Raw genomic sequence first — 13,050 nt, forward strand, 5'->3', positions numbered from 1 at the left:
TACTGTAATATCAGTTAACATTTTAATTTTCTTTTTTTCTTTTTTTTCCCAATACATTCAAGATAGCTTTGAGAAAAGAAATAGGTAAGAATGCTTTTGAAATATGACATTGAAATTTGGTATGGTTTCTAAAACAGCTTGTTCTGAAAAGAAAATGGCTGAAATAAATCACTTTTTTCTTCTTTTTCTCTCTGTCAACAGATTTTCCCATGTGTGCCATTCAGGCTGCAGGCCTCATGGGGCAACACATCACCTTAGTGCAATGCCATCCTTTTCTCTTTTTTCTTTTTTTTTCTCTTTTTTTTGTGGTCTATAAGTGTTTTTCTTATCAAAAAGAGGATTTTTCTATACAATTTTGTCAGAGACAACCCTTTTAGTGCCATGGGTTCTTTTACGTGCGCAGGGTGTACACACTACACATGGGACCTCAGTTTATTGTCTCTTCCAAAAGACTAGCCACTTTAATTTGTGTATAATATGTTGCTCAGTAGCTTAAACAAGAAAAAAAATTTGTGATTGTGACTCAAAACAATCTGTTAAACGTCCTTCTGATTTGATAGGGACACTTTTCAGGCCCCCACTTCCCCCTCCCTTCTATGTTACTGTTTGTTTGTCAAATGTAGATTTGATTTGGGATACAGGTTTTAGTCTCTTCTTTTTTGTTCTGCTTGATAGTTAGGGTGGTTGTATGTGGAGTTTGGTTTGGGACACACTTTTTTTTTTATATATTTCTATTTTTATTCTTCTTTTAAGCTTTTCAGTTGGCTTTGTTTGCATGTTTGGATGGCTTTTATTCTTTCCTTTTTTTTCCACACAAAATGGTTGTAACAAAGAAAACTGTGTCCTGTGTGTGTGAGTATGTACATACATATGTGTAGATGTATGGATGTATGCATGTGTGTATGTATGTTGAAGTTTGTGTTTGCGTGTGCCCATGTGTGTTTCTATATACATAGATATGTATATATCTATAGATAGATATATAGACAGATAGACAGACAGATAGATAGATAGATAGATAAAAATTTGTGTGTGTGTAGATTAGTGAAAAGGCAGAATTGGTGAGAAGGGATCTGATGAGGGAGCTAGAGAACTGAATGTGAGAATTGGTGATATGGTTTGTCCACCTTATACTTTTCTAAATTGGTTGCTTCCTTCTGGTTTTTTTTTTTTTTTTAAATTTTTATGGTATGGAAGAATGAAAATGGATTTCATATCTGCATGAATGAAAAAAGGATTTAGAATCTGTTTTCTCTTCTTTTTTTTTTTTTTTTTTTTTTTTACATCACTGTCCAGTTTTGTTTAGGGATTTGTCATTTTTGTTTGTGTCGGCGGCAACTTTTCTTTTTCAAGGCCAGTGAAGTGAACGGCAGCTAGCAGTCTCTGAGCATGTCTTCCTGTTCAAGTAAATGAATGTTGCCATGCTGTACGTGATTCAGTCTAGGCTAAAAGGTAAAGTCAGTCAAGTTGTGCTCAACACCTGTTGAACTTTCAGTCACATCGGGGCCACAGAAATAGTGATACTGATGATAATGGGTGTTTATGATACGCTGTACCTCCTTAGTGCAGAGTCCTAGACTGATAACAGGCAACGTCAATAAAGGTAAAAATTGTCTTAAAAACTGACAGTGAAGGGCACTATGATCAAAGACTTTCAAGCAAGACAAATGGAATGTGTTAATGGAAAAAAAGGACATACGTGTGCACATGTATGCACACGCATGTGCACACACACACACACACACACACACACACACACATTAGATGAAACCACCCAGACCTCCATGAAAGCAGATTTGCATGCATGTATTTTGAGGCCAGATTTGAACTGCCTGACAAGTTTGGTCAGGGAAGTACTACTTTTAAAGGCAACTGTACAATATCAGTAAAATTCTAATGGAAAACATATGATATACAATATATATATAGAGAGAGAGAGAACAGATTAATCAAGCACATTATGAGCAGCAGGGAGGGTGGAAGTAGAGGATGAATCCAGTTTTCAGCCAGTCTTAACCCTTTAACTGCTGAACCTCGGTGAAACAAGATCAGTGGGGCCTGAATTTGAAACACAGACACTACTTTGTGTTCTTATCAACAGTGTAAATGATTTTGCTGAATAAACTTAATGCAGTCCCATGTGGAGAAGTCCAAATAAAAGAATGGTAACTGACACCCTGACCTGTAAGCTCTGTCTTTATCCCGACAAGGTGACAGCCCTTCATGGACGAGCATACTTGTTAGCAGCAAGCAAGGGGTTAATCTCTTTCAAAAAGACACCGTTTTGTTCTCTTTTGCCAAAAGAATCAGACATCCATCCATCAGTTTAGTACGTGTATTTGTTTTCTTGTTCGGAATTTCTGTACCGTTTATTGACTATTATTGTACATTGTCTTTTTTCTTTCTTTTTTTGTTTTGTTTATTTAATCACAAGACAGAAAAGGCTGGACGTTGAGAGAGAACTTAATGCTGTTGTTTTGCTCTTTTATCTGCTGTATCTTGAGGGACAGATGGGGTTGGGGGGACTCAATCTAACCATGCCCTTCGGTACCAAGTTTGTTACGTTTAAGGTTGAGCTTTTTTGTTTTGTCTTCTGTGGGAACACACATTTTTGTGGTGGCGTTTCTTTTAGTGGTTTACTTCAGCCAGCTCTCTTTGTCTTTGTTTGTGTCAACATCTTTGGAAGGGGTTTCATTTGTCAAATAACATTTGAAGACGTAATGTTACTCATGTACTGCTCTGTGTGTGTGTGTGTGTGTGTATGTAACATTCAGAAACATAATGTTACTTGTGTCCTGCAGTGTGTGTGTGTGTATGTGAACAAAAGGTTCTGTAAGCTGCATTGTGGGTTTTTTTGTTGTTGGTTTTTTAAAAACCTGTTGGAGGGGAAGGGTGGGGGGGAGAGGAGTGGGGGAAGGTGGCTTCTGTTAGTAGATTTTGATGTGGTAACTAGGGGCTGTATGTCAGTGAAGAAGATGTGTGCCGTGTACATATATTTTTTGCCAGATTCAAACGTTCCATTTCATTGATAAAAATGCTGTGAAAAATGTATTCCAGTACAGGCTGACTGATGTGTAGAGATTGTGTGGGGGGAAGGGGTGTGAGGGCAGGGGGATGTATGTGTATGTGTGTGTGCGCTCGCACACATGTGTGTGTGTGCTGAGCTAGTGTTCAAATAGTAGCTTTTTTATATCCATTCGCGATTATATAGTAATGATCATACAGGTAACATTTTACTGATTTGTGTGTTTGTGAGTAGAGCAGCCATGTTTTAGTTCACAGACTGCTTTAGGTTTCTATGATACAGGCAACTGTTCCTGTCCAGACAAGGGGAATGAACACAGGCTTGCTTCAGTTGCTGAAACTTTGACAGTTTAACCCTTTGACTACTGAATCTCGAAGAATAAGAGTTTGAAGTGCAGTTTCTACTGTTAATGTTTCTAAACCGTGGTGGATTTGAATTGATTTTTGCTGATCAAAAGTAATGCAGTCCCACCAAGAGGGAAAAGATTTAAAATGAAGAAAGATGACCGACGCTTTGAGTTGTGACCTATCTTCTCGAGTTGAAGTGACATCCTTTCACTGACATGATGAGCAGCAGTCAAGGGGTTAATCAGTGTCTGTATGTGGCTCTGTGTGTGTGTGTACACATTAACCCCCATAGTGTTAATATGGTGAGTGTCACTCGATAAAGGAAGTCCACTTGTCTTCTGAAAGTATGATGACACTTTGGGGTTTTTTTTTGTTGTTGGTTTTGGGTTTGTTTTTGTTTTGTTTTCATTGCACTTTACTGCTCTGTGCACACACGCTTTTGCCCTTTGTTTGTTTGGGTTTGTTTTTTTTAATGTTTTTTTCACAGTATGCGGTTACAATAATTTTTCGCTTTATACTTAACATGCTTTGCTTTGCTTTTGATATAATATGCTTTTATCGTAATTACATTATTTTTCTTGCATTTGCAGTAGGGTTTTTTGTACAGTTTCTTTTTTTTTTTTTTTTTTTTTTTTAGGTCTGTGTTACTTATTCTTCATGCTTTGCTTTTTGTTATATGGGACAAAAACTTGCATGGTCAAGCATTGATCTCAGCGGTAGTGTTTATTTAGAGGATTCTGCGAGTGTCATCACAAGAGGGGGTATGGGGGGGGTGTGGGGGGGGGGCATTTACTGAGTACTTTACCCTTTGCAGGGGAGCCCATTACCTTTCTTAGATTCACCATACAACTGCTGGCTGGGCCGTGAGTGAAAAAACAAATGGGTACTGATACAAGACACTGCATTATTGAGTAACGTCATGCTCTCACTTGTTGATTTTTTTGTTGATGTTGATTTTTTTGTTGTTTTTTAATGACACGTTGACATTTCGTGCAGGCGTTCTGTTCTTTATCTCTACTAGTTCTAAACCAGCACTGCTTTGTAAACCATCACAGCAAACTGAATTATCATTAGTTTATGATTATTTTTTCCCTTAAGTGGGAGGATGGGTGTTTACAAAGTATTTTACCCAATGCACGGTTTTCAAGCCAAAATGGGGGGTGGGCATTTACTAGATACTGGATGTTTTACAAGGTAATTTACAGTTCTAGCGGCAAATTTCCTGAACTAATGGATAGAAAGAAACAACAGCAGGGACTTTGTGTTACTTGCCTAGCTCCATTTAGTCAGACTGTAAGAAAGCATACCATTTAATTCTGCTGTGCCATGGTAACATCCCGTGATATTCAATTTGGATAAGTCGAACAAAAATAATCAAAAGTTGATCAATGACAACCATAGAACTGGCAAGACGGAAGGCTGTCAACTCAAGCTGCATTTGCTTCCCTTGCTTTAGACCATGTGGACAGTGTCAGCTATTACCATGAGATGGTATGTCATTGGTCATCCAGTTCAGTAAAGACCCAGCTCGGGCTGAACCAGTCTGGTAATTTGCTGTTCCTGACTGACTGTCTGATCTGAAATTCAAAAATATTCTGAAAGAAATTCCTTGTTGCTCCCTAGACTTAAGAGAGGAATTGACATCTTGGTATCAAGACAGTCTGCATGCTTTTTAGCATGACATTTTATATTTGTTGGTTGATATTTCTATGTAACGTAATGTTGATATTTCTATCTAACGTAATTTTTTTTTTTTTCCAAGGCCTGACTAGTGAACAGCTGTTGGTAGTTTATGGATTTCTGGTTTATTTGCTTGCCCTTTGATGGTGATGGGTCTTGGTTTTGCTAGTTAGATAGTGTGAAGGGTCTGTGTGTATGTAGTGTGAATTTGTGCATTCAGTTATCTTCAAAAGAGTGCACAGGAGATTGAGAGAGAAGAGAAAGATTTATGCTTGCTCGTGTTCCACAGATGCTGTAGCAAAATATTAGGTATTTCATCAAGAAAAAAAATCTGGCCCAATTAATGATAACTGAACTTTCCCAGATAAGAACACATTTATTCTTTATGTCTCATGTTGGAAATAACCTTCATGGTCCGCTTCTTATTTTTGATGTATTGAGTGTATGGCTGGATAGTGGAATCATGTGTACATCTGTTTAGAATTACATGTATAAATGTCATTCTGACAATGTTCGGATTAATATGTACAACTTCCCTCAAACAATGCTCAGATTCATAAAAAAAATTTTGTTGTCATCATTCAGACAGTGTTTGATGTCTTTATTTAGTTACTTAGGGTTGACTTATGTCTTGAACCGGATTGCTAGTCATTTTCATAGTATGCAGTCATCCTGAAGATCTTCAATCATGCAACTTGAACTTGAATGCACTACTTCAGCAAAGATATGATTAGTTCAGATAGACAGCAAGACGTTCTTGTGTTGGCAAATTCATTTCTCTTTTTTTTCTTCTTTTTTTTGGGGGTGTGGTTGGAGGGGGGGGGGGGCAGACTTTTGGGGATGATGTTAAAAAACAAAAGTTATGAAATTGGGGGAATATGTCTTCTTTGCTCAAATCTGCAAAAGAGAAGGATAGTGTTGCCCTCAGAGACCCTGATTGTATGATTGTGGTACTGTAAGAGACTGGTTAGAACGAAAGCGTAGCCATGCATGTAGTCCACAAGGTTGGATCTCTGACCTGTTTTTTTCTGTGAAAACCAGGGCTGGGTTTGCATGAGCGATCTGAGCAGCGACTAAGTTTGCTCAGCGTTAAGAATTTTCCAAAGTCTGTGGACTGAGGAAAGTTCTCAGTGCTAAGGACAAACTTTACACTGCTAAGGTGGCTCATGCAAACCAGCCCAGGTTACTGACCTGCACGGATAACTCCAGCAGTCAGAGTTTTTTGTGTATTTTGTGTTCTCGCACTCCAAAACTTTGTTTTGACGTGACGATGCAAGTGGTTACTGGTTATGAATGCGCAGCACTTTCAAGCATTCTTTAGAGATGAGCACTTAATTTGTCTGTATGTGATGATGATGACGATGATGATGATGATGATGTGCATGTTTGCAGCTGTGTGAAGAGGTTAAAAAAAAAATTTTTTTAAAAAGCACTTGGTGTTCATGGCAATTTTGTGCCTATAATGATGTGGTGAGTTTTGAAATAAAAAAGGGGAGGGGGAAGGTGGGGGTACTCTGAAATTGTGTGCACAATGCTGTTTTATTCATTATATATAAAGGCGTGTCTAACTATCTGCGTTAGTTTTGTGAATATAGTATGAATTAATCCTGTATCACTTTCATATGTGATGCTTAATAAGCTGTGTTACTTGTTGTATTTTTTGTGTAATTTGCTCAGAATCCTCCCTGCACCCTTGATATAGTATGAGTATTCTTTTTCTTCTTCTTATTTTCATAATGCTTTAAAATTTCTGGATATGATGAACACCATACACATGATACATCAGAGTTGTGACTCCGGTCTCAGTTCTTGAAGATCCAAAGATGCTAACAGTAAACCTAATGGAAGACCCGGACGAACATCAAACCACAGTTAACACTGCCATACAGGAAACTTTGTGACTCCGGTCTCAGTTCTTGAAGATCCAAAGATGCTAACAGTAAACCTAATGGAAGACCCGGACGAACATCAAACCACAGTTAACACTGCCATACAGGAAACTTTTTAAAAACTAATTAGTCCCCTTCAGAGTGTGTTGCAATACCTCTCTGTTGCTGTCAGCCTAACCCAGTCGTTTTTTCAGTGTGGATGTGAAAGGAACCGTGCAAGATGAGATGTGCGGATTTGGGAAGAAAATTGACACTGAGGGAAAAGAGTGACAAGACAGTGTTTAACCCCTCGATTGCTGAATCTGGATCTTCTTCTTCTTAGTCTGCGGGCTGTGACTCCCTTGTTCACTTGTATACACAAGTGGGGTTTTATGTGCTTGACCATTTTTACCCCTGCCATGTAGGCAGTCATACTCCGTTTTCAGGGGGCTGAACCTTGATGAAATCTGAATTTTGAAGCGCAAGAACTACTTCTTCTTCATCTTTAGCTTTTTCCACTTGACAACCAACAGCAATATGCTGATGAAACTGTGGCCGTTTAATGAGATGTTGCTGTAGAGCGTGATTTGACCAGGCTACTGAAGGAAGTGGTATTAGGTGAGAAGGGGAGTGGGGGTAAGGGGAGCATTCCACTGGCATGCTAATGTCTTCAGTCAGGCCAGTTGGAATACTGTAGCAGTTCCTTGGAATTCACCTGACCAGCAGAGGCCCGGTCTTCAATGATACAACTTACCAGGGGAGAAAAAAAAAGGGGCGGATTGGGGGGGTGGGGGGGGTGACTTGGCAGGGGGGTCATGGGGCAGGAGGAGGCCGGTGGGGGCAACTCAAGAAACAGAGGGGTTGGAGGCGTGGGGGGAAGGGTGAGGGTGAGAGGTACTTGGTCAAGTCACAGGCAGGTGACCAGTATGGACTGGAAGCTGTCGAACGACTCGGCTGTGTGTACTTTGGAGTGGCGTGATTGATTCTCGTGTACTTTTGAGGGGCAAGATTGATTTTATGGAACAAAAGTAATACAGATCCCAAGAAGGAGGAGACCGTACAAAGGGTGGAGACTGACATTCTCCTCTGTTATTCCGGTTTGGCAACAGTCCTTCACAGACAAACATATTCATCAGCAGCAAAGGGGTTAAATAACGGTTAAAAGATGCTCAGTAGACCATTCACATTTACATACAGCATTGCTGAGCATCAAATAGTAAAATAGCAGTGTGTCCCGCGAGACAGAGAAGGAGTTGCAAATAAAACCATGAGAATTTTCCTGTCATCTTGATCTTTTCTTGGGTGCGATCGAAAAAGAGTGCTCTTTTGTTTATCTATTAAAGGAAATGTTGTTCGACCCACTTTTATGGTGCTCTACCGTGAAAAAATAATATTCTGTGTATATATATATATATGCATAAATATATATATCTATATATTTCCTGAAGTTTTTTGGATTTTTTTTAACATTATTATAGTGTGTTGGTGGTTAGGAGCATTGATAATGTTGTGAAGGCATTCAAATGTATTATCATTCTGCTGTGTCCAAAACTTTTTGCATGTGCTTTCAGATTATGATTGTGCTCAATGTTCTTGACCAAAAAAATATTCTGAAGAGGTGGAGGGAACTATTAATTTTGCAAATAAATTTTACAAGCTGCCACCAAATTGAGGTAACAGAAGAGATAAACTGGATCAAGAAGTATAACCTGGCGGATAAAAAGCTTTTCTTTTTTTTTGTCAAAGAATTGTTTCATTTTCAGTCTGTTTTACTGTGAATGTTTTCTTACAGATATGAAAATAAAAGTAGCAGGTTTTATTTAACATAGGAGTTAATTCCTTAAGTTCAGTTAACAGAATTTAGTTAACATTAACCAAAATCGGTTTGGCCAACACCATTCTCTGAATCCGTGCAAAGTGGATTTGCGTTCACCCACTTCTGTAAAGATTGTCATCAGCCTCAGTATCTTTCAACAGCAACCAAGATACATGAGAATTTTGAAAAGACTTGCATTCAAATCTGTGTGGAGATTTTTTATGAATTAAGTATGTAGGATTGTTGCCTGTGGAAATGCGAAATTGCATCTGTGTTTGTGGAGAATGTCAAACTCGACAACCTTTGTAAAGCTTGCCAGCTTTAGCACCAGTATCTTTCATCAGCAACCAACATACTTTGGAATTTCTACAAGACTTGTGTTCACATCCACATAGATAACTTCTGTGAAGCCTATATGTAGGATTGTTAAATAGGGAAAGGAAAGACAGACCTGTATTCGTGTTTGCAGACGATGTGAAACTCTTTTTCCTGTTGGTTATCTTCTCTGTGGTTGTGTCCTCTCCCCTCCACGTACCCCTCTCATCCCTCTTCCTGCTCTCTCCCCTTCCTCCCCCCCCCAGCCCCCCAGCTATGACTCCTGCCACTCCTACCCTCCTCTCCCCCCCCCCCCACCCCCCCTCTCGTCCTCCGTCTTGCAGACAGCGATGTTCCAGTGCCTTGTTTGTCCACCGGTGTGCCCTTGTGATTTCTTGTTGCTAACTTTCATTCTGTATGTATATCTCTTTTAGAATTAACTACCGTCTCATGAGAAGATGATTATGCTCTTTGCAACAATACGATATCCAGCTATATTTATGTAATGATGCATTTTATTTTCGTTAATAAACGGTTGTTCCGCTCTTTTCATCCTCTGTGTGTGTGTGTGTTTTGTATGTAGATGATGTGAATGTGGACAGTTTGTGTGTTGTGCTAAGGCTCTTAAAACACTTGCTTATTTCATGGGTCATATCAAATATATTAACACGTGCACCACAATACCAGACACTCACACACACACACACACACAGAACACCGTTCCTCACACACACAGACACACACACATGATGATCTCGCCCTTTCAAGCAAATCAACAGGCAGAGCCAATGAAATTAATACTCATGATCCATGTTAATGAATCGTCATCAACAAGAATAAAAATAAAAAAAACATGCTTCCTTCCACAAGATCCAGACTAGTTGTTGACAGGCATAAATTCACACACTGGCTATTGGCCTCTTTAATCAGATAAAATATCAACAGAACGACCTTTCCTGCGAAGCTGGTGTAAATACGGATATGATTTGTTTCCATGCAATAAATCAACATAAAATACTGATATAGTTCATTTCCATGCAGCCAAGGCAATAATCATGCAAAACAGTGCACTGATTTGTAAAATCTTGTGTAAATAGATATGATCGAATAAAGAAGAATATTGAACACGTTTCAAAGTCGGACCACATGAAAAATCTCTTTTCAAAACACTTTATAGAACCTTTGAGTCATCAAACATATGCTTTACACATTTGTTCAAGACACTTTTTTTGTTCTTTTCACTTCCACAAACAAGAATAACGGGAATTCCAATTATCAGCCCGAAATAATCATAATTCAGAATCACTGATATTGCATTTGGAACTCTTGTACAGAAGTTGATTAAATCATTAAACGATTGTCTCAACCTTAAACCAGCTTAAACTGTGAGATACATTAACTAATCAATTGTTGTGCATTGACAGTAAAAACGTATCGAGATTAATGTCAAGGAAAAACATGACAGCAGAAATGACCACAGTGTTGACAGGAAATGCCTTGTACAGCCAAAAGACTAAAGAAAAACATGGTTTGCAAGAAACGGGGAAATGGGAGAGAAAGAAAACAGTGTCTTGCCAGGTGCTGACTTTGTTTCCTTTGTTTGTCTCTGACCAAGTGCCACACACCACACATGGGCACCTCGCATTAAAAAAAAATCCCCCCAAAGATCTTAAAGTTACCTTATTCTTTCCAAAGCAAACTGTTCCACCAGTTTTGCACAAGACCTAAAAGATCTTTTTTCTCAAATGATGGGTACTGACTGTGCCAGAATGCTTTTTCCCCCCTCTTGGTAGGGAGTGAAAATTTAAAAAAAATTTAAAAAAATTTAAGGTAACATTTACCATTTGTTTTGTATATAAAAAAAATTTAAAAAATAAAAAAATTTGTTTTGAACTCAGTATGAATAAATTTGTTTAAAGTGACTGTGCATAAACATGTAAAGCATATTATATATAAAGATTATCTTTCAATTCTATCAACAATCTGTATGTTTTTTGAGTCTTTTTTTTCAATAAAGTTCATAAATTTCATTCCTAAAAAAAAAGGAAGAAAACAAAAGGAATGGAAATCAAAAAGCCTACCATCTTCAAACATAATATCAATCAATCTTTTCTTATGCTTAAACAGTTCATGATTTCAAGAAAAACGGATGGAAAATTACAAAGCCCACTATCTTCAAACAATCAATCTTTTCTCATGCTTATATGACATACATCCGCTCTGACTTAAAACTGATTTCTGACAAAATGACCTGGATCAAAACCCAAGTAAGAAATAAACAAGAAAAAAAGAAAACCAATGGTACCACATCTGAAAAAGATTTCCTAAAATGTACATAAACCCACATAGTTTGCACTAAAATGCAAAAAAAAAAAAAAAAAAAAAAAAGCAAGCAAGCAAAATATTGTTCACTAAATCAACTTGTATAATCATCTAAAATTCCCACAGGCACATGCAAACTGAAATTAATTCTAAACCCAGAAAACCAAACAAATATATATACACAACACCTGCCCACATGTAAATGCAAAGGCACATCTTTTAAGTGTTGCACAAAGGCACTTCAATAACCATATATCGTAAGGCAATAATACCATGTAAAGCCGGCAATTGTTCAAAATCATTACCAAAAACTACCTGCTCAAAATATCTTTACCTGTAATCATATGCTTTATAAAAGAAAAAAAAACACAACTAAAATGCAAACTGCAAATTAACACCTGAATGTATATTCTTGAAGCAGACATATCACAGTCTGGTGTTTTTATCACTCTTGGTCTGAATGCTTACAGTAAATTTCATAAATCAGAGATGATACATACAATCTTGGAAATTCTCTGAAACAATAAAAAGGACAAGGGACATTGGCTTTCAGTTAACTTCATCAATCACAGACAACATTAATAGACATTCTTGGATATTTTTTTAGGGGGGGGGAATGGGTGCAAGAAATGTCTGCTTACTCAAAGACAACATACACACTCTTGGGTATATTCTCTAAAATGAAAAGGAAAAAAAAAAAAGGACACTGCCTTACAATTAACATCAACAATCACAGACATCAAAAACAAAAAAAATTATTGGATATTTTCTTAAACCGTATGGTAAAAACACTTAACAATAAACTTCATAATTCAAGAGACAACATGCATGGAGTGATTCTCAGACAAATGAATGGGTTCCTCATTTCAGTTTTCCCTTTTGTTCAGATGCATCGAATCTCCTTCTTCTTCTTTGTTTGTAGGCTGCAACTCCCACATTCACTCGTATGTACACGTTTGGGCTTTTACGTGTATGACCATTTTTACCCCGCCACATAGGCAGCCATACTCTGTTTTCAGGGGTGCATCGAATCTGAACTCCTGCAGTCTGATTTTAGGACCCTTGTTTCCAGTACAGTACTGCCGAAAACAACAAATAAACTCTCATTAGCTTCTGCATTCATGTGCTGCAATTCCCATGTTCACTGATATATACATGTACAAGTGGGCTATTAACAAGCATCATCCGCTTTACCTGCCATGTAGGCAGCCATACTCCATTTTGGGTGCGGGGGTGGGTTGGAGGGGGGGGGGGGTGTGCATTGCTGGATATGTTCTAGTTTCCATAACCCACCAAATGCTGACATGGGTTATGGGATCTTTAATGCGAGCCTATCATCTTCAGCAGATGTATGCACGCAAAAGAGGTTCAGACACATGCTTTATCCACCTGATGTTGAGAAGACTCCATGGTCAAAATGCTTTGTTTTCATGTTAGCAAGACAAAAAATGTAGCAAAACCTGGTTAAACATTCACAAACACACAATCCGTAAAACAGTGCAAAATAATATTTTTGCGATCCAGGGACTGCAATGTGCAGAAAAGACAGAATAAATTGACATTAATCAAGAAAAACAAAACAAAATTAAAACAACAACAAACAAAAAAACACAAACAAAAAAATAATAATAATATCTTTTCATGTCCAAAACTTTTACTTCTTCGTCATATTTTTGC

The sequence above is a fragment of the Babylonia areolata genome, chromosome 23 (genome assembly GCF_041734735.1).
Source record: "Babylonia areolata isolate BAREFJ2019XMU chromosome 23, ASM4173473v1, whole genome shotgun sequence".
NCBI lineage: Eukaryota > Metazoa > Mollusca > Gastropoda > Neogastropoda > Buccinidae > Babylonia > Babylonia areolata.